At 41.8% G+C, this 23,142-nt stretch overlaps 1 long non-coding RNA gene across 1 annotated transcript in view; it reads left to right on the top strand.

Annotated features, from left to right (window-relative positions):
• Window positions 1-1,124: 1,124 nt before the first annotated feature.
• Window positions 1,125-23,142, top strand: part of LOC114701068 — an 88,559-nt gene continuing 66,541 nt past the window's right edge. The window contains exons 1-2 of the long non-coding RNA XR_005091543.1: window positions 1,125-2,061; window positions 10,223-10,402. This is a non-coding gene — a long non-coding RNA (uncharacterized LOC114701068). The remainder of the gene's footprint in view (window positions 2,062-10,222; window positions 10,403-23,142) is intronic.

Below are 23,142 nucleotides of genomic sequence, written 5' to 3' on the forward strand. Positions count from 1 at the left end.
AAAAAAAAAAAAAACCTCATTAGAAACAGCGTTATTACATTTTTGCTGGTTGTTGCTGCCCATTCAAGTCTCAGAGCCCCAGGCCCCTCAAGTAGAACATGAGGGAGAACAGACTGGGGAGTTCCTCCCTGCTGTTTTGTGTTTTTAGCTTTCCATTTTGCTTGCTTCCTGTACTCTGAGAAAGTCAGTTTACAAGAGTGTTTCCTTACTACAGAGGAAACTGAGACTTAGATAGGGGAATTGTGTGTCTAAGGCTGTGATGGTTGTTGTGGAATATTAGTTTAAGATGTGTTACATTTATTTTATGTTGTGGAATATTTGTTTAATGATGCAAAGATGTGTTGCATTCTTTTGTGTTGCATTTGATTAATTCTGTAAAGCTGTGTTACTGTGCCTGCCTAAAACATCTGATTGGTCAAATAAAGAGCTGAATGGGCAATAGCTAGGCAGGAGAGAGAAATAGGTGGGGCTGGCAGGCAGAGAGAGTAAACAGGAAGAGAAGAGTGAAGAGGAGGAGAAAAGGAGAGGAGCGTGCCAGGGGCCAGCTGCTGGGTATGTCTTTCTGTTTGCTGTGAATGTGTTGTTCTGATTGATTGATAAATAAAATGCTGATTGGCCAGTAGCCAGGCAGGAAGTATAGGTGGGATAAGCAGAGAGGAGAATGCTGGGAAGTGGAAGGCTGAGTCAGGAGATGCTGCCAGACACAACGGAAGTAAGATGTGAAGGCAGAACTGGGAAAAGGTACCAAGCCACGTGGCTAAACATAAATAAGAATTATGGGTTAATTTAAGTGTAAGATCTAGCTAGCAAGAAGCCTGAGCCACTAGGCCAGTTTTAATTAATATAAGCCTCTGTGTGTTTATTTGGGTCTGAGCAGCTGTGGGCCCAGGTGGGACTGGAGAAAATTCTAGCTACAGCCAGCCACCCAGCTACACAACCAGCCACGGAGTAATAAGGGAAGAAGGAATAAATACAGGTAAAAAGTCCAGAGGCAACATGCAGAAGAAGAGAAAGGGGATGATTTAATTTAGAAAAGCTGGCTAGCTAGAAACAAGTCAAGCTAAGGCCGGACATTCATAAGTAAGAATAAGTCTCCATGTATTTATTTAAGAGCTGGATGGTGGGCCCTCAAAGAGTAAAAGAAGAAATAAACAAACAAAACAAACAAACAAACAAAACTACAGATGGTGGCCCCTGCATGTCAAGGTCAGCACTCAGAGTCCCAAGCTCCTGAGCATCACAGCCTGCCTCCATTTCTAGGCACATTCTCACACATCCCAATTATATGGCAGGTTCTTTGAACTTATATCTTAACTGTGGCTTACCACAGGGTCTTGTTCTTTGCCAGCATATTTCTGTGACACTTGCAAGCCTCTGCTATCCTAGCTGGTATTGTCCACAATGAACAGAGCTTTTGACCATGTGTGAGGGGTTTAGGTGCTGAGCTAAGAATCAGGACCCCTAGACATACTGGGGTTCACTTTTCCTGGAGACTGTAGGAGACTGCATGCTTGGCTTCTTTTGATCTGCCAACTTCTCTTTAAATGATGGCTAATGGTGTATTCTCTGTGAAGTTATAGGGGGTCACTGGTATAAGCCAAGTGAGTCAATGGATTTGAAAATGCTGTGGTGAAAATGTTCAGCTAAACATGCTAGCTTGTTGTCATTATTGCACTCACTTCTCTGACATCTGTGAATAGTGAGAACCATGAGGGCAGAGTGGGGGGCCATTTGAATCAACACAACAAAACTCTCCAAGTTGCCTCCTGCCTGAATGGGACATCCACTCACCCACAGTGGACATAGAGAAATCCAGCTATGATACCACATGACCTCCAGCATTCATGTGTAAAAGACAAAGTGTTTTATAGCCCTGTGCTCTGTCACAGTGCACACCCTCCTCTAGAGCATCAGTTTTACTTGTTTCCAAATCCAACAGGTCCTATTATCTGTTTTCCTCAATCTGGTGTCTTTACAAAAAACAGATGAGAGGAAGTGATTGTTTCTGGAGCAGAGAAAAATTGTGCTGATGAAGAAGACACATTGACTCAGAGAAAAGAGGTGAGACAACTGTGAGTCAGCAATGTGTACAAGGGACATCAGGAGTAATGTGGTGAAGCAGCATAAAACTTACACCAGAACTTGAAAACTCTACAAACACTGAGTTTTGATGGTTTTAAGAATATGGTAATGAAGAACTAATTTTCACAATGATCTCCTGAATTAAAGGCTTGGTGCTTATTGTTCTTTTTGCTTCCTGTAACTCCTTACTAGCTTCTAGCTTCTGCTCAACTACCCTTAATCTCAAGAAGGCCTGCCTTGGCCCCTATTCTAAAACCCATTTCAGTCTAGCTCTAGAATAGAACTTCTGGTCTTTTGACTCACTATCATTTATCTATTTATCATCTATCATCCATCTATTCTCTGTCTGTCTGTCTATCATCTATCTATCTATCTATCTATCTATCTATCTATCTATCTATCTATCTATCTATGTCTCTGTCATGTATCTATCATCATTCAATATCGTTTACTATAGCTTTTCTTTAACTCAACTCAAACATTTGCTCATTAGTACAATAGTATTTTTCTTAATGATCATTTAGTTGACACTCAGTAAATATTTGCCAATTGACTTCCAACTCTGAGTTTTCAAGGAAAAGTCAAACTGCAGCTATTATCATTGAAACTAGAATGCTTAATGGTACTTCCACTCTTATTATCTATCACATTGTGAGTGTTTTTCTGCATATACTTTTATTCCCAGGACCCAAACTCAGTCATCTTTATGTATCTTCTACAAGCTAGTTTTGGCACCTAGAAGCCTTCCTAAGTGGAGGCTGTTCTCACAGACCCCAAGACAATATCCCACAAAAGGAGCTTCTACAGGAAAGCAGGCTTGGGAGCCGGGGAGGTGGCTGGGTGGGAGAAGTGCTCTCTGTCCAAGTGAATTCTGGGGTCCAGCTGACCCCAGAGACTAGAGTTTGTTTCCCAGGACCCACTTAGTGGTCCATTTATAATCCCGGTGCTCAGGAGCCAGATGGGGAATGTTTGGAATAAGCTGACTAGCTAGACAAGTCAACTCAAGTGAGAAACCCTGACTCAGGAAGACACCTGCTCTCATCCTCTAGCCTCCACACACACACACATGCATCCCTGCATATGTGCCCCACCATGTAAATATGCATACACATACAAAAAGGAAAAAAAAAAAACGTGGTTAAACTTCATATAGGTAGAGATATCCAAATCCTCTTGGACAGTTTCTGGATTTCTTAGCAGATACTGAAGTCATTAGTAGGGTAACTAGTCCAGATATGACTGACATAGAAAGGCAGAGAGTGCAGCATGTACTGCCACTTACTCATCCATACACAGCCACTTAACAACAACCAGAATGACCAGAGTTTCAGATTAGCTGCCCTGAATGCCCTGCTCAAGTACTTTTTAGGACTACCATTACCATAGTAACTTGGGCCAATCCTGGTGGTCACTTTGTGCTCAGTTCTACTGAACCTAGAAATTACCTTAGTCTTTTACTTACCAGCCCAGTAAAGGTTCAGTTACGGAAAATTAAAACTTTTTTTTTTTTTTTTTAAGATAAAATTACTTTTACTGGAGCCAAAGGAACCTCTCAAATCTAGGCAGTTTTCTTCTTAAAAAAAAAAAAAAAGATAATTTGTTGGACATTAAAATAACAAAAGGGCTTTGAGAAAGGATTATGGGTTTCTGGCGTGTCACCACTAAGGATAGATTTACTTTACATCCCACTGATGTTGTAATCTTGCCTTCTGAGGTAATGTTTTAGCTCTTTCTCTTCACATAAATAAAGATTTCAATGATAGCACTTCATTCCTTCTCCAGAGAATTCCTTTAGATCCCCCTTCCCCCCAGACTCTCAAGACTTGTAAACCATTTCACTGGGCAGGGCCAGGAAGGAGGACAAATTAGATGCAGAACTCTGTCACTGGCAGGGAACTCATTACCAGAGATTTTCTCTGCTACAAGCTTAAAATTGGAATGTTGGAAAAGTCTAGCTGTTTGAATGGGGCTGCCAGGTTGAAGCTGAGGGTGCTTGCCTATACCAAGAGGAGAAATGCCTTTTTGAAATGGGGAATCTAAAGTCCTTAAACCCACGGCCTCCTAGCTCTGGGATTTCTCTGAGCCCATGGTTAGGGATGAATGCCAGCTTGGGGTAATCGGAATTCAGAGAGAAGGCATTTGTGTTTACAGGCTTCATCTGCTTCACAAGTGTTCCTGTCCCCCACTCTCTCTCTGGGCAGCATAGATTTAATTAGGGCTAAACCTATTTTAACTTTTACATAGATGTACGTCCTTCCATGTAAAGTGACTGCAAGCACTATCCTTGAATATCTTTCAAGATGGAAAAACAACTGTATGTAAATAAAGGCCTGATATTTACCAACTGCAGAACAAAAACATGGTCACCCCCTGGCTCCTGGCTGACTGAAGGACTTCTGTTGCCTGCACTTCTTGCTTATTAGCTTGATTACCAACTTGGATTTATTCTTCTCAAACTCACCCTGAGCCTGGCCTTTGAATGCAAAGGAGGAATGCTGTTTATGTTCCAGATTTTTTTTTTCTCTTTATTCTCATGACTGAAGAGAACGATGGAGTACTTGCTGCCTCTACCAAGGCAGTGTGAGGAAGTCTGTATTGTAATTACCATAAATGATCAGGCCTGGAGCCTCTTGGTACAGGCTCCTGAAAAGCTTGAAAACACTGAGCTACTTGGTGTCAGCCATCCTTGCTGGCTGTCAGGTGGGCAGTAAAGGAGAATCTTACCCACCTTGCAAATGATGCCTATGCCCAATTTGTGGAGATTAGCTCTAATCAGCCAGAAAAACTCATTCTCTCAGCTGGCTATTTGGCATTATTTGAATTTTAATTAATTATTTTTTTTCTCCAAGCAAATGCTTTACCACTGAGCTGCCACCCCAGCTCTAGCCTTTGTTACTTGGAGTTGAAATTTAGCAACTCCTTTAAATGTTTTAAAGGAAAATCATTCGCATTTGACTCACACAGAAATGTCCTGGATCAATATAAACTTTGCCTGAACAACAACAAAAGAGTTACAAGAGAATGCCAACATCTCCAGCAGACCTCAAATCTGATCAACACAAACCTATGGAGAAAGATTTTGATCTGGAAAAAAAAAATCCAAAGATTATCAAAAGTACAAATAGCCTATCCAATGTTTGATCTCAACAATAGTCTCAGATTCTGGCAGCTGAATAGTGATTTGTTTCTAAAGTCCTCGCCCTCCTCCATCATTGCTGAAAAAAAAAAAAAAAAAAAGAAAAAAGAAAAGAAATCAGTGAGTTTCCATTTTACTCCCAAAAGCCTTTGTGCCTGAAGGTTAGACTTAAACAGAAGTTCTTCTTCTAAATACCAGCTATGGGACTTCTCCTGCAAACAATGAGGCCCTAGTGTCCCTGTGGAGGTTGGGAGGTGAGCTGGTGACCATGATGATGGTCATTTTGGCTAGTGCTCCCCCTCCCACACCAGGTGGCAGCTGAGTTGTGCACTATCCCCAGAGGGTGGCATGTCTATTTTTCTTAATTTCTCCTATTCCAAGTGTGTGTGGCATTTCTTCTAATTAATGTGAGAATAGAGAATCAAGAGGGGATCCCTCCAAAGAGTTGTTTTGAGGAGTGGCAAATTAATCCCCTTGGACTTGCCTAGAAGCAGATGAGAGATCTGTTTTGTTTTTGCAAAATTCTGCAATTAGAAGTACAGAAGTTCCAGTTTTAGCAAAGATTTAAGTTGGTAAATTTCATTCACTTCAGAACACACACATGCATACATACACACCTTTACACTCACACATGCTCACATCACTTCTGGAGAACAATCATGAAAAGTATTTTTTTGATAATTGAAAAACCTTTGCTGAATTCTGCCCCTGCCCCCATCTCTGACCCGGCTGCTGGCCCTCAGTGCAGTTCAGGAATGCCTCAGAGTGGGTCAGGCTTCTTAGGCAGAACTTAGACATCTCCGATTTAAGCCCCCCAACAACCCCAGGAGATATTAATTGTCCTCATTTTATAGATGAAAAAATGAAAGATCAGAGCAGTCACATGATTTAGTTAAGTCACACTGATGAGCAGATAGGATTCAAACACAGACAATTTCAGTCCAAATCCCCAATGCTTTCCTCTGGTTCTCTTGACTGCAGATTTTCTGGAAATAAGAATAAAAGTTGAACATTGCAGGCTTGGGAAATGGCAGAGTGGGTGAAGCACTTTCCACATGAACATGAGGACCACAGTTTGGAGCCCCAGCGTGATATAAAGCTTCCAGTGCTTAGGAGGCGGATCCCTGGATCAAGCTGGCTAGTTAGACTAACTGAATTGGCAAGCTCTGGGTTTGAATGAGAGACCACATGAATGCACACACACACACACACACACACACACACACACACACACACACACACACACATGTTTACAGGCACACATAGCACACACAAATCCACATTAAAAAGTTGGAAATTTCAACTTTGCAATTCAAAGATCAATACTTGAAATGGAAGATCACAGGCTATGCTTTCAAGTTAAGTATTTGGTTTACACCTGATGCCCATGTAATTAGTACCTTAGTTCCCACAAGTCAAAGTACTTCCATCAGTTATGGTCTTAGGCTTGAATGCTGGATATGAGTTGTAATCAGGCAGGCTGAATGTGCTTGCTCACCAAAGTCCCCCTGACACACGGAAGCAACTCACCCAGTGAAGTGTTGGGAACTGAACATTGTCTCTCTCATCTTCCAGCTATAGTGCCTATGAAGTCAGAAACTGGCCCTTACCACATGTAATTAAAAAAAAAAAGTCAATTCTTCCAACCATTATGCTTGGACCAGACTGTATACAATAAGATCAAGATGTGCTTCCATGCTGGTTCAGTGGTGGTACCAAGTCTTTCCAATAGCACTGTTGGGGTGAAAGCAGGGGGATCATGAGCCCTGTTTCACAGATGCACAATTTTGTTATCCTGAAAATTGAGAAACTTATGTTTGAAGAGCATAGGGGAAGTGACTTATGTTCCTTCTCTCCCTTGATGTCATGTTCCCAGAGAGAAGAAATGGATACAGTAAGACGTGTGAGCAAACAGTTCTTCCTAGAAGTCTGGCTGCCACAGTCTTGGAAGACCCACACTACAGAGAGTCACAACTCCCTTCCTTGGGTCCATTTTGGAGGGAGAAGCCTACAAGAAAGCCAATGATTCCCCAAGGTCTCTCTACACGCATGTGGTGATAGAGTCAGGATTTAAACCACACCCACTTTCCTTTAATTCCATACTTATTGACACTGAAAACTGTATTTCTGTGAGTATCTTTTTTTTTTTTTTTTTTTTTGGTTTTTTTTTTTTTTTGAGACAGGGTTTCTCTGCGTAGTTTTGCGCCTTTCCTGGAGCTCACTTGGTAGCCCAGGCTGGCCTCGAACTCACAGCGATCCGCCTGGCTCTGCCTCCCGAGTGCTGGGATTAAAGGCGTGCACCACCACCGCCCGGCTCTGTGAGTATCTTTTAAATTCATTCCAATTGGGTGGAGGAAAAAAGACAGTGGCCTGAGATGATTGGCATGGAACCTACAAGTCTACTATCATAAGAAAACGAAGATGTTTACAGATCTCCACTTAATGCTAGCTTTTAAATGTTAGCTTCTCACTGATCAAAGCAACAACTCTTTGTACACAAGTGTCCTGGTAAATTCTGATCTGTCCCTATACATACCACTGACCATCCCCATGACTATTAGGCCTTTCTATGTTTCTTCAAGGCATATACTTAGGCTTTCTTCTCTACTCTTCCACTTCTAAGTGTTTGTATTTGTGTATGTTGCAAGAGAAAGTGGACAGGACATTTAGCAGAGGCAGAAACAGGTTTTTTTTTTTGTTGTTGTTTTTCAGAACCAAAATGTTATCAACTGAGCCAAATGTAGACTTCACAAGGTCCCTACAGCATTTGAGGGTCTTCCTGTGTAGTTTAGGCTGGTCTCAAACTTGAGATTCTCAAGTCTCTGTCTCCTGAGTATTGGGATGACAGGTGTATGCTGCCATGCCTGGCTAGGATCACAGCACTTGAGCAAGAGTGGATGCTCTACTATACCTTGTTCAGCAAGAGGCCAGTCTAATGGCCATCACAAAGACCACGCCTCTGGTATCTTCACTTGTTGGCTTCCCAGCTTGCTGTGGTTACCAGCCAGGATAGGGCTTGCAAGTTTATAAAGTGGTCTCTTTTCAGAACATGTTGGGAATCTCTGTACTTGGCTTCTAGCCAAATACTCTGCAGGGCCCTCTTGGACTGTGCAAATATCAAATACAATTCAGAGTAAGAAATCTGGAATCTGAAAAATCAGGGTTGAGACAAGTCATTAAACCTTTCTGAATTTTAGCTCCTCATCCATAAAATGGAAATAATAGTTCTTTTCTGATAAAGATGATATGAGAAAACACACACACACACACACACACACACACACACACACACACACACGATGCACGTACATGATTCACACACATGATGTAGTACTCAGTACCTAGCAATGTTTTATTAGCTGTGTAGTTTGGAAGTACCTATGAATACTCTGTATGTGCTAGAATGTGATGGACCTTGGGATGTTATGCCAGGTGATAGAACGCAGAAACCAAAGGCCATGCATTGGTTATATGATGCATTTTTAGGAAATGTTTGTTTTATGCAAACCCATAGAGGTAGAAAGCAGATTGTCAGTTTCTAGGGGATACATAGAGAGGAATGGAAAGTAACTATTTAAGGGGTCAAGAATTTCTTTTTGGAGGTGATAAAAATTTCTAGAACAAAGTAAAGCTGGTGATTACACATTGTTAATGGACTAAAGGCAACTTAAAAGCAAAAACTTGAAAATAGTTAAGATGGTAAATTGTATATTACATATATTTCATCACAATTTAAACCAATTGTTTATATAGACTTTCTACACATATTTCTTCAGCTTTCAATTCTTTGAGATCACTTGTAGCTGAAAGTTTTCCTGTGTCCTGCCTGGCCTGTGGTCAGGACAAATCTCTCTCACCTGAAGGTCTCCAGAGCTGCTTGTACCCAAATAAACACACACAGGCATATATTATTATTAAACTATGGCCATGGCAGGCTTCTTGCTATCTAGTTCTTATATCTTAAATTAACCCATTTCTATTAATCTATACTTTGCCATGTGGCTCATGGCTTACTGGTACATCTTGCTTCTTCTGGCGGCCGCTAGCAGCATCTCCTCTGCTCTGTCTTCTTCCTTCCTCTCTGTTTGGATTTTCTGCCTGCCTCTAAGCTGCCTTGCCATAGGCCAAACAGCTTTATTTATCAACCAATCAGAGCAACATATTTTCACAACATACAGAAAGATATTTCTCCCATCAATCACTCATCTCTCCTGACATGCATCAAAGATCATTTTCTGTAGTCACTTATCCCAAAGATGAACCCATCAAAACCCAAGTTTTCCCATTCTAAATGGTTACTAACAAGCCTCCCATACTGAACTAGATTTCTCACCACCCTCCAGAGTAGACAGTGAGTGATACTGCCTCTGTTTCACTGAGGGCCTACATCTTGTTAGTGCTGACATCAGTTTCTTAGGTCACTGGATAGAGGAATGTCAAATCTTTGTTCCCAGGTTCCTGACCAATGCTGTCAATGATTCCATTTCATGTGAGGCCAGTTTCTTGACAGCACATTTTCTGGTGCATAAGTGACCTCACTTTTGTGTTATTTGTATGGGAAGGCTGTTGGATTGATGTTTATTCCTGGCTGACTCTCAGGATTGGACAGATTGTGGCCTCATGGAGACAGCATTTAGACTGTCTGCTTGCTTTAACTGGAAATTACTGCCTTCACTAGGGGCCATTAGCACATCAAAATGGTGTTTGTTGAGCCAGGAAAAGTGATACATTATGTTTGCATTTATTCTTTGGTCCCCAAAGACTAATTGTTGATTTGTGTTTTTAAACACCCTTTCAAGTGCTAAGAGTCTCTAATGAGTTAAATTAACAAGCCATTAGGGTTAAGAATAGTGGTGTTGACATGGACACAGTGGTCCAATTACTGATGCTGGACTAGAGAGGATGAAACCCTGTATGCATAGAGCCCAGCTGCCTTGGTCATTTCCGGTGTATTAGGACAGTCGACAGAGCATTTCCCCTGACTTGTTTGGTTTATCCTTGCAGCAGTCTTTTGCCATGAGGACCAGCCATTATGCAGATGAGGACATCATGGCTTGGAGAGGTGTTGTGCCCCATCAGGCCAGCAAGTGGAAGCATTGGGACCTCAGAGAACCCCTTTTGTGCACAATGCTGACTGAGCTTCTGCTGGTGTTTGCATAGAGTCCAGCTTGATATGGCTGAAAGGTGAGCTTCTATGATGCCATTTAAAGACCTGACTTAACTCTAGTGGATAGTCACTTTCTGCAGTTCAGTAACTCTAAGGCCAGCATAGCACTGTGGCAGAATGACTTAAAAAGATCTTTGGGGGCTGCACCTGCAGTATGATGAGGTACTCAGCTCTAAGGGGGAGAGAAACTTGCCCATTCTTCAGAGATAATGCAGTAGCCATGTTAGAAACTTCTGGAGAGATGTGAAGTGTGTGAAGTGAAGCTGTTCCACGGTCTAGGCTGATGTCATCTATGCCAACCATTGCCATCATTTCAGCCTGTGTGGGACTGGCTGTTCATTACTGCAGGCATGTTATCATCTTAAGTCCTCTCTGCTATGCTGTCAGGTCAGGAGGATGATTTCTTATCTTGCAGAAGATAGTGAAACCCAGTGAAATGGTAAAGTCATAATGGCTCATAGGAACACTCTCTTGGGGCAATTTGTGATATCTAAGCAAGACCCCCCTCTCCTTTGGGCTGTTCTATCTTTATTGCTTATCTTCGTAATCTTGCTTGGATGGGCTCCAGATGTCTTAGATTCTTCATTTCTCACTAGGCCAAAGCCAGGTGTGGTAGTTTGAATGTAGTTGGCCTCTATAATCTCATAGGTAGTGGCACTATTAGGAGGTGTGGCTTTGTTGGAGTGGATATGGCCTTGTTGGAGGAAGTGTGTCATTGTGGGGGAAGACTTTGAGGTTTGCTGTACTCAGGATACCACTCAGTGTCTCAGTTGACTTCCTGCTGCCTGCAAGATACGTAGGACTTTCAGCTACTACTTTTGCACCACATCAGCCTGCACATAGCCATGCTCCCCATCGTGATAACAGACTGAACCTCTGAAACTGTAAATGAGCATCCCAATTAAATGTTCCCTTTATAAAAGTTGCTGTGGTCCTGGTGTCTCTTCACAGCAATAAAAACCCTAAGACAACCACCCAGGTTAACTTGTCTTGGGTGGTGGGAAAGGGCCAGAAAGAGGTTCATATCAAGACATGAACTAAATCAACCACAAACAGTCTTTGTATTTTGCAGCATTGAGGACAGGGGTCAGAATCATTTAGAATTAAGGGCCTCCTACCTCCTTTTGTGGCAGGAGGGAGATTAACATACAATCAAAATCACATTTCAGTACAATTAGAATACTACCACATGTTTCTGTTGGTTTTTAGCAAAAACAAATTGTTCCTGTCTAAAGATTGCTAACCAAGGTCTAGCTCCCCAGATCTAGTCTTGATACTATCCCTTTTCTGTTCTGAGCAGCACAGCACTTATGGGGGCTGCTCTGTGCTAGGGGAATTTGGTTTCCTGTTAGTATGTAATAATCACCATTACATCTCAATTACTTAACAAATAGAGAAGCACAGGGCCATGTTATTTCCAAAGAGTCTCCTGAGAGTATGGCTGGAGATCTTCAAATGTTATCCAAAATTAGCCTGGAGAGGGCAGGCGATCAGATCTTTTAATATATGCCCAAGAGAACACAGGTGTGTTATGTACTACTAATGCAGGCAGTGCTGTGTCTACTCATGGCCCTCTCAGACCTAGAAAATGGCATGTTCCTTCTCTTCCTGCTAAGAGACACTTAGGTTTTGGAAGAAGCTGCAGCAAGGTCCCTTCTGTTTCTAGAGATGGCGATGGATGAGCTTCCTTCTCTTAAGTTGCAAAGCCCCAGCTTCTGGCTGGAAAGGAAATAACAAGTCACCACAGACAGAAAAAAAGCACATAAGAAGGAAAAACTCATCAGTAAATATATAGTTGCAAAAAGAAGTGAAATTGTTTGATGTCTAAGTGAGGGGCAAGTAAACAAGGAAACAAAGCCTCATGACTGGATAGTGAGACATTTTTATCTCCCCTTTGAAACCACAATAGCTGCATTCTAAGTCTGGTTTGTCAATAAGTACTATTAATATTCTATGAAAGGAGTGCTTTGGGCAAGGCAGCCATAGACCATTTTCTTGGGAAATATACTGTTTCTCAAGGCATTTTTTTTCTGCCTTGGCAGTTGGCACTTTTCCTATGAGAAAGTAGGAATGGTTGGGGGCAGACCCTTAGTCTAATTTCCAAGACTTGAGTTTGGTTTAATGTAGAATTGTGACCTCGAAAGCAGCTTTGGTTTACTGGTGGCATAGCACTCAAATTAAATTTGGGTTTAGCTAAAAGCCCTCAACATATAATGAGGATTACAAGTTAGGGATCGGTCTGCCCCTGAAGCGTTCGATTTCATTTTGATGGGCATCTGGTAGGGCTCACTGCTCACTGGGGGCAGAAGGCATGCTTTTCATCTACTGGAGCCTGGAGACCTCAGGTACTCTGTGTGCTGGCTTTGCATGTGGGGCTTTATGCTGAGTGAATAGCTGTGCATTTGTTGTAGAATCAAGGACTAAATAAGTAAAGAGGAGAGAAGAGATTACCCTTTGAGCACCCCAGTTCCCACTAAACCAAAGGTAAGCTCTTTGTAACTGTTGATCAGGGAATAAATCCTCCTTTGTAATTCCAGAGATGCAGGAAGCCTCCTTTGCACCAGCCCTGCCTGCACATACAGTTTCTACTGACCTTGCAAGTCTTGCAGAACTGCCAATGTGAAACTTTCTGACCTTAATTGCTGGATCTTTTTTTCTCCCCTCGAAATGGAAAATGGAAGTAACCCAGCCAGTGAGTTAAACTTTTCCATTCAAAAGGGTACCAAATCATTTACATTTCCAATTCACCCCCATAGTAACAAAAACAGTAATTTTTATCAATGCATTGGAAGCCCCATTATTTCATGTTCAGTGTATAAGACCATGATACAGAATGTTACTGCTATCATTCCAGACATTTTTTTCTATTAGGAATCAGAGACAACAGCTCTAGATGCATGCTAAACACTTTTTGAGGAGACACGGCCCTTCCTATTGATGTTCTCTATAGTAACACTCAACTTAGTGCAATAAATAGGTCTGCGCTTCTAGTTGCTGCTGATCAAACATGCATGGGATAATGATTAGCACATATATGTTTATGTTATTTTAGCAGAAAATCCATGCACTGTTGGTAATGAATTGAAGGTTAAATGACAAAATTTTCTTGCAACTATTCCTGTTGTATAGTCTATGAACTGAAAACTGGATTAACCTTTAATTACCCTCAACGATCTCTCAACCCCGAGACAACATTGCCACTGCTACCAGTAGTATTTGCATATACAATTTAATGAGAGAAACATCTGTTTGCATATTTGGAATCATTGCTGGCATGCAGATAAATGGATACTTACAGTGAGATAGGCATACAAGCTAATGTCTCATTTTCTTGAGTTTCTTCTTCCATGCTCTGATTCTTCTGGACTTGTGTTAATTAGATTAGAGGCTGACTACAGCTTTGCACAGAACACACAAATACAACAGGATCTGCAAAACTACATTTCATTCAGCTAGGTAAAAGACACAACTTCTGGGCCTTATAAAACGTATGTGGTATAAGCCTGTGTGTCTGAGCATATGATGTTTAAACCAAACTGTGTTCAACTCAGATATTAAAAAAAAACCCGAGGGCTGGAGAGATGACTCAGTATGAAGTGTTCACTGTACAAGCATGAGAACCTGAATTTGGATTCCTAGAACCTATATAAAAAGCCAGGAGTGGTGCAGTGTCAGTCAGGGGTTTGGGAAACAGTCTTGGGGACTCACTGGCCAGCCAGTCTAGCAAAAAAAAAAAAAAAATAATGAACTTCAGATTCAGTGAAAGACTCTGTCTCAGAAAATAAGGTGGAAAGCTTAAAGTAAGATACCCTAAGCCAATCTCTGGCTTCCATGCATGCATGCATAAGTAAATGCATCTGCACACCTGTTTGCACACATATGCACACATCACATGAACAATTAAGCATAACATTTAAAAAGTATTTTGCAGGGTTACTTTGGGAATGACTTACTTTTGCACACAGCTCTCCTCTGATAGTTATACAAAATGCTTCTATGGTGTTGAATAGTTTTACAGCCAACAGAAGGCAAGACTAATAAAAACTTTATTTTTCTGTGAGACTCACAGGGGATGATGGGGTTCAACAAATTTGATTATCACTTTCTTAGTGGCTCAGTAGAGGGCTGGGCCTCCAAGCCTCTAAGCCTAGTGCTTTTCCATTGTCTTTGAACTGTGCTGTCTTTCTCAATGGTTAATATTTGAAGGCATTTAAAGCAGCACCTAGAACTATTTAGTGCAGTTACCTAGGAAATCCACCCAACTACCAGTGGAAGCCACCATTAAAGGTGCACGTATTTACATTGTTTATATAAAATGCTGACTTTATACAACTTTATCATCAAACCTTTATACTGTTTGTACATGTGCTTCAACTATTACATATTGGACATTTTTATTTTGCATCAGTCCAAAGATCATGAAAGACTCCTTAGGGATTTTCAGACCTTTAATTTCATCATGTATTTGTTAATGTTTCTTTTGATAGGAAGAATAAAAGTACTGGTTCTTCATGCTTTTTAAAATAAGAAGAAAAGGAATCTCAATTCTAACTTAACTTCACTCTCTTCTGACCATTACTCCTGAGCCCAGCACCACTACCCTCAGCCTCCCCATCAGTCCCAGTTCATCCCTGAGCCCAGCACCACCACCCTCAGCCTCCTCAGAATTCCAGTTATTTAGTTGCTCCCAATGACTATATTGTCTCATCAGGATAGAGAGAGTTTTTTGCTTTCATTAGTGAGTCTAGCCTCATTAATTTAAACTAAATGATGGGAGTGGTGAGGGGGGCAGCCAGATTCACTAGGGAACACTTTGAACCATGGAAATGATTTTTTATGGGCATGTACTATTCTGATACCCATGAATGTTCTGTAATTAAAGCTGGTCTGGGACTGGAAAGGTCTTTAAGAAACAGGATTAAATCAATTGGTTTGTGATTGAATATCCATTATTTGCAGGCAAAGGGTGTCATGAGGCTATGGGAAGCAATTTGTTCTCTAAGTATTTTCAGCATCCCTTATACCCTCTCTTCTCATCTATACCCGATTCATTTGCACTCTGTACAACAGGAAAAGCATTCCTAAAAACTAAGAGGGCTAGTTCAGATAGTACTGTTTCTACACTAATCAGATCTTTACCATATTCTGTGTAGAACTAGACAGTCTGATTCAAAAAGACATTTTCAACCCCTAGTGTGAATTGAGCACTGATCATAGAAGGATTAGGTTTCCATGTGAAGCATAGTTAGTTTTTTATGATCACTTTAGCTATCTTTCTCCTACTACTTTTCAGTAAGTAACATTTTAACACTAGGCTGTTTGCTAGGTTCTATAATCTATTATGGGTACTCTCAGGGGGTATTGGCAATGGTCCACAAATGCATGCACTTCAGGAGAGAAGGGGAGAGAGATTCCGGGGTACAGATGCAGGTTGCCTTGTAGGCAGAGGCCATATGGGATGAGGCAGGCCCATCTGCCCTGCCGCTGGCTGGGAATTCGTTTTGCTTTGACTAGGTCAAGACCCTTGGATGGTGGTCGGGCCTCTGCCTGCAAGAAGAAATGGAGAAACATAGGCCTTGAAGAGATTGATGGTAAAGACATTTGGGGCAGTCCTTGCACTTCCAAAGCCGCATCTACTGTGGTGATGGTGGTGGGGGGAGAAGGGATTTAACACCACCAGAATTCCACTGGTGTGAGGGAAAATACTAGAACCAGAAGTCAAAAGCACAGAAAGTAGTGCTGGCCAACATGACATGGCTTGAAATCAAGACAAAGGTAATAACTGTATGTGATGGGGACGACCACACCTGCGTTTTTGGGGTGTGTGTGTGGATAGGTGATCGAAGAGTTCAGAGACGTCTAAAGCACAGTATTCACAATGTTTTCCAGGACAGACGAGAGTCCTTGCCTCCTTTCTGTGTTATCTCAGCCTCCCTCCCCTTCATTTTCCTGTAATGGTGGACTACTGGGATATTCTACATAATTCCCAGGTCCTAAAATGTGTTACCTTATTGTGTGCCTTGGGGATCTTCACACCTATGTTTCAACCCTGGGCTCTCTTTTCCTGTGCTTTGTGATTTTTAAATTTTTACTTTTGTGAATAGTTTTTTGTACTTATTTGGCCAGCAGGGACCTCACTTCCCAGTGGGCCCCACTCTCTACCCATCTCTATTGTTTACTTTCCATCTTTATTACCTTTATTGTTTGAGCAGCTGGAAAGCAGAGCCTGTGCCTGTAAACTTGTGTAAGAATGCTTGTGAATAAAAGAATGAATCAAAGTATCACTCATTTTTGACTAGCTGCTGTTTGCACCCTGCTTCCGTTGAGGTCACCAAGAGGAGTCGCTATTTTGTACCTTGTAAGCTTCTTGGGTGGGTCGCCAGGAGGGGTCGCTGTTGGTGCTTCCTGTAAAGGCAAGCATTTGGCTGTTGGATTTTTTTTTCCTTTGAGAGATATGTCTCTCTCAACATGGAAGGGTCTAACTTCATTCACCTTCCCCCTTCCTTCTCCTCAATTGCTTGGGAATGGGCAAGAGACTAACAAAGCCAAGAAGTCAAACCAGAGCGTCTGACTTTATGATGAAATGCTTTGGGCCCAGGGTTCTTCAGAAGGCATAAATTGAAGACTCCCCTGCCCCACAACACACACACACACACACACACACACACACACACACACACACACCTCTTGTGGGATGGACCACAAATGAGCTACAGAAATTGTTGGCTGGGTCTCTGTGGCTTCTTTTAGACCAGAGCACCTATTTTGGCAAGCAATGACATAAAAAAGGGGCTTTTGAAAATGCTGGAGATTGTGATCCACACCCTAGAGTGGAGTTTTTGAGGCAGGAGAACAATCACCAACAAAAATCCCTACATGTCCACTTCATCATGTACCGGGCTAGAGGATTCATTTGGCTTTCCTTGGTTAAAAAAAAAAAAAAAAAAAAAAAAAAAGACCCAGCTAATTGACATGTTTTACGCTAACCACAAGACTGGAAGGCACATTAACATTAGCTTGACAACTGTGAGTCTAAAAGACAAATAATTATAAAAGCATTCATATAAGTTTTTTTTTTTTTAAAAGGGTACAGAGTGTCTCAGTCCTATTCTTTAAAACGGCAAAACAAACAAACAAACAAAAAAACAAAACCAAAACCTGAATTTGGGGACATTTTTGTACCTTAGTAATAAATTAACATTTCAAAAGTACTTTTACCTGCTGAGATGGTTCATTCTGCTAATATGGGTAACGCTGTGGACTCGAATAATTAGTGTAAATTGCCTTTGAATAACACGGAGCTGGGAACAACTTTAACTCGAGAAAAGCTTAATGCCTCTTGCTGGACAGGATGAAGAGTCCTTAATGGGGCCTGGAAAAACAACTAATACCTACAAATCAAAGGAGAAAAGCCGTTTTTGATGCATGTGTGTGAGAGTGTGAGTTTTAAACTAAATTGTTAACACTTCTCCCTGCTGAGGGTCACGGATTAGCGAAGCTGGGAGACTCTTTGAGAATCTTTCACACTGACCAGGGGAGGTAGGGGGTTCCAAACACAAGTGTTTTCTTAACCCTAATCCCTACCTCCTTGACCAGGACAGCTCTGCATTTCCCTCTAATTAGGTGAGGAATTAGAAGGTGGATAAATGCGCTCAGGGAAGAGGGTAAAGTGATTAGTTCATTCTGGACCATGATAGTGATTTCTGGCTACTCCTTAGTTCTTTCCAAGATAATAACTTTTCTCTTTCTTACAAAAAAATATTCCAGCAAACCTCACACATGTGTTTATAGGCAGTGCTGATTATCTTTGGGCAAGTCTGGGTCAACGTCTTGACAAATGATTTTCCTCTCCTTTGCCTTTGCTCCCTTTTCATCAGATTTTCCATCGTATTGAGAAACTTCTAGAGCAGTTTCTCATCTGAACCAAGTATGATAATTATTTGTGCAATCTGAACAAAATCTAATAACCTAACCTAAAAATGTATTCGCATTTAAATGATCCTTTCAGTGAAGGGGGAAGAAGGACTTGACGCTTAGGAGCTAAGATAAAAACCACTTTGATGCATTTTCTGCATATGAATGCATTCTACTATGTGTGCCTATTTTTTTTTTAAGATCTTGTAGATATTCTTGGTGGAATTGTAATTTTAAATTTAAGGTTGTATAAAGCAATTATTGAGTAGTTTCAACCTGATGAGTTGCTAGCAACCTTTACTGGTGATGAACTCGCCAGGGCTACCTAGGTGTTGAAGGCAATTTCTATATGAAAATTCCTGACAGGTATCAAAAAAGAACTTTATTTATTTATTTACTTTTGTGTGTAGGTCCTACAGTTGCATCTTAGCTTTCCTCTCTTTTACCCCTCCAGTTTGTGTGTGTACTGCACATTTTGCTCACCTATTACAAGGCTTCCACATCCTAAACACACAACAAAAAGAACTTCAGGAGAGAGAAATGTCATAACAATAAATAACAAGACAAATGTCTTTCCACCTCCTTTCCAAGGGCCATAGCATTGTAACCTCCATCCTTTCCCAAGGCTGTAGCTTCAGTGGGCAAGAATCTAATTATGAGCATTTGGAACAACTTATTTTTAGTTTCTGGGACTGTCTCTGGATATTATAAAAGGGTCAGAGCAAAACAGAAGCAAACATCAGGGCTGTGGCTGAGTGTTGAGTCTTCAGGCTCGATTCCTGAGTTAGGCTCATCTGACCAGGAGTAGACACAGTTATGGCTGGCTCTCCCCTTGGGAAGGCACGTTTTTATTTATTTATAAACATTTTTTTTTCCTCTGAGCTAGAGGTTTCCCTCCCCAGGCCTAGAAATGTTATGGCTGGTTTAAGGTAAAGCTTTCTGCACAATGCTGATGATGTTGTGCAAGACAGATCATGTTGTACTAGCCGGGATGCTGCTGCCTCTTGATCTTACCAGCTTTGCTTCCTGTGCTGCAGAAGATCTGAAGCAGTGCTGGTCAGTAGTTGGGCTTAGATGACTTCTAGAGTCAACCATCTCTGTCACTGATTGGCAGGAAATGACAGAATGCTCTGCTGCCTGCCACTCCCTTCCCAGGTTAGTCAGGTTAAGCCAGGCACCTTGTAGGCTCAAACCACATTTAAATCTGTTCACATGAGCCTTCTATGCCTTGGTGCCTTTTGTTTTGCTGTTGTTTGTTTTATTTATAAAAGCAAGCAAACAATTGAGATGTATAACATGTTTGCTTTAAAATTCCTTGGGACTGCACAGAAGAGAGGAAAGGTATGTATAATAAAGGTCAAGTTTAAATTTCTGGGCTATAACAAAGACATCTGAGGGAGAGCAGCTTCACCACTGGACTGCATCTGACCACTCCCATCTTTGGGCATCATCGAGGGAAAACTCTGTGTGGATAAAATTCGAAGTCTCAGCAGAAAGGGCACAGCTGGCCTAGTAAATTGGGTTTAGCCTCCTTTATCCAATGTGGAGCTATTTGAACCTCATCTACTACTTCTGTTGTATTCTGGTCTATTGTTTGTTTGGTGGTAGCTGAGACTCTTGGATTCTGACCCACTCTAACTCATAGCAAGTGGCCCCTGTGTTGAGGCTAGTTCAACAGCCACCTAGGTGTAGGCAGGGAGACTTCATCAGGAGGCTCAAATCTAATAGGATCAATCAATAAGTCTCCCAGCAGAAATATCTGTGTGTCAAACTGTAAACTTGATAATTGTCAGAATACATTTAATGCAGCCAGCGAGAACCCATAGCAGAAGATTAACATTTTCTGTGAATAATTACAAGCTCACGCAGTTCAGCCTCTTATCATTTTATATTGAGTCTAGAAAGTAGGAGTGATCTTTTTTAATTTGTAATTATTTCACTCCAATGCGAGGTCCATCACGGCCTTATTCTTAGTCTTTCGGGATGGAAGACATTGGTATGCAGGAGCCATGCAAGAAGACGCAGTACACTATCAGAGGAGGACATGTTTGATTATTCTTTAAAACCAACTCAGAGAAGTTAATCTCATTGAACTTCTTTTTATTCAACAAAAGAGTTGGCTGTTTCCAAGTCTAACATGACTATAATGTTCATTAAATGGACTTCTTTACACCTTTAAATGGATTAACTGCACATCTTCACAGTCTAATTATTATACATGTCATTCAAAAAAATCACAGATCTAATTCGGGGCATGATAAAGGCCTTTCTTTTGTGGCCATGGAAAAGACATTGCAGTAAATGGATGTGATTTTTATCAGAGTCAGTGTCATTTTTTTTTTAAGGGCACATGTTGCTCCTGGGAGGTGGGAGGGGGGAGTGGCAGGGAACATGCCCTAGTCATTTTATTTCAGAGATTTAGGATTGGCCCATGCCGATGCTCTTTCGGGCTTGCAGTACCAGGCACCTCAGAGGTTCCTCCCACCAAAGCCTGTCTGGTTAATGACTTCATCTACCCCAGACAGCCCTTAGGTAATAAATTGTGGACCACCCCTTTGGGTCCTTGGCCTTTGTGCTTCTCCAAGTTCTTTTCCATAGAACTTTGTTGGAGGGGGAGAAAACACTCTTCATTTCAAGCTCTAAGAAAACACAACCCTGTTTTCACGTTGCTTTTGACAATAGTTCTCTTGGCTTTCTTTTTCTGGGATCTAGGTGAGGGTTGCAATGATATTTTACTTCCTGGGGACAGGAAGAATAGTGGGGTGCCCTTTCCACCCCCATGATTCGGGGTCTTTCTGTTACAAGCAGAGCAAAGCTGAGCTCTGCTGTCAGCCATTCATTCCACTAGTATTGATGGAGAGATTCCTATGGATCAGCCACTGCACCCTAGGCAGCCAAAGGTAGAGTGAGTTTGTCACCCACTCAGGGAATGTTTCCTGGAGAGGCATTGGCATCTGTGTGAGTAAATTCAAGGAAGGTCCAATGGCTCCGAGAGAGGGTCTGAGAAGGTCTGTAGTCCAGTAGAAGGCCTGGAGGGCTTGCTTTGACATCGTGCTTGCTCAGCAAACTCGGGTAGTTTTCCTCAAGTTGGACTCAATATGAAGCCACTTTGGAGCTGTGGGTGAGGGACCAGAGCTGGATGATGGACACATTCCTTGGAGCTCATCAAGAAATGGGCTTGGGTGGGACTGTGGGGCAGCTCTGCTGTTCCCGTGTGGTACAGTAGAGGGAGCACATACTGTTCCAGGTGGAGAGAGCTGCCCTGGCACTGCCCCTCCCTGGGGATATGACCAGCAAATGGCTCAGACACTTTAGATCCCAGTTTCCTCATCTAAAGACAGAGAGGGCTATAACCTTCTTTCAATGCTCTGGAATTTAGAAATAACACAGACCTAAAGACATGAGCATGGAGCCCAAGTAGCAGTTGTCAATACTATCTAGTTTTTTCCCTATTGCCTGTCCCTTTAATTGTTCTATCTCTGAGCCTTTCTCTGGCCCAACTCTTTAATGATCTGTAGTAATTAATGTAGTCTGGAGTAAACAGAATAGAAGCCCAAAGCTTACTTCCACTCTCAGTCTTTGATGTTAGTAGCCCCCACCCCCGCATGCCTTTGTTATGTTAATGTTTTAGTTTGGCTTGAGAGTTCCATGGATCTCAGGCTGCCTTTGAACTTGCTACATGGCCAAGTACGACCTTGAACTCCTGATCTTCCTGTCTCCACCTCCTAAGAGCTGGGATTACAGGTATGCACCACCATGACTTCTGTCTTTGCCTTTTGAAAGAAAAATTTAAACCACTCAGAGTTAAAGCCCAATGGAGTGTGCAGTGGTGACCGCTAGGGATGGTATTTGGGTCAGGGTGGGCAACCTTAGCACTTCTGGCTATAGGCTATCCCAGCCAGCAGCAGCTCCTTGTAGGCTCTGTGGTCTCACATTCCACCTGGTGACTCATTTCCATCTCAAATTTGTCCACTATCTGCATTACAACCTTGGATTATGAGTGAGGATGACATGGCCTAGGGTCTTAATGTGCTGTCTTCAAGCCTGGGCTATCAACTTCCCACCTTTACCTGCCTTTTGATGTCCTTTGTTTCTGGTATTCCATAGAGTATGGCAGTAATGGGAAAACACTCACAGAGACGCCTGTGCAGAGCTGAAAACTCTTTCATAAATCATTTAAAAATCCATGGTGTACCAACAGCAATTATCAGAATTAATTGCTCCTTAAAACATAAAGAATTGTGCTACAAAGAGTCAACATCAGCTTGGGACTGTATGTCTCCTCCTCAAGCCTTAGAAAGGAGCTTGCAAAGCAGGTACCAGGATAGAGCAAACATTGGAGAATTGTGTGTTAGGTACTGTGCCCTATTTCCAAACTAATAAATACTGAATGAGTAAATAATTTTGTTTTCTCTCTGGGTTATAAAGATTCAGTCGTATTTGGCCAAGTAACTTCAGGGAATATCATTAAATACTTTTCAAACAGTGCTTCTTGGAGCCATATTCTGCTGTTGGACAATGTCTACAGATGTGATGAGAAAGGAGACAGAAGGAAGTCTAAGTAGGGAGTGGGCATGATTCTCCATAAAAGGCTCCTCAAAACTGGGCACAGAAACCAGTGCTGGGAAGCACACAGGCATCTCGAGAGCATCTGGGAAGCCAACGTAAAATGAAACATTACATTACTGGTGTGAATATCTGACCCACACAAAGCTAAATATTTTATTTTCAGTTACATGTATCTCTCTCTCTCTCTCTCTCTCTCTCTCTCTCTCTCTCTCTCTCTCTCTCTCTCTCTGAGTGTGTGTGTGTGTGCAGGTGCTCTCAGGGTCCAGAAGAAGGA

The sequence above is a fragment of the Peromyscus leucopus genome, chromosome 1, assembly GCF_004664715.2.
Source record: "Peromyscus leucopus breed LL Stock chromosome 1, UCI_PerLeu_2.1, whole genome shotgun sequence".
NCBI classification, from domain to species: domain Eukaryota; kingdom Metazoa; phylum Chordata; class Mammalia; order Rodentia; family Cricetidae; genus Peromyscus; species Peromyscus leucopus.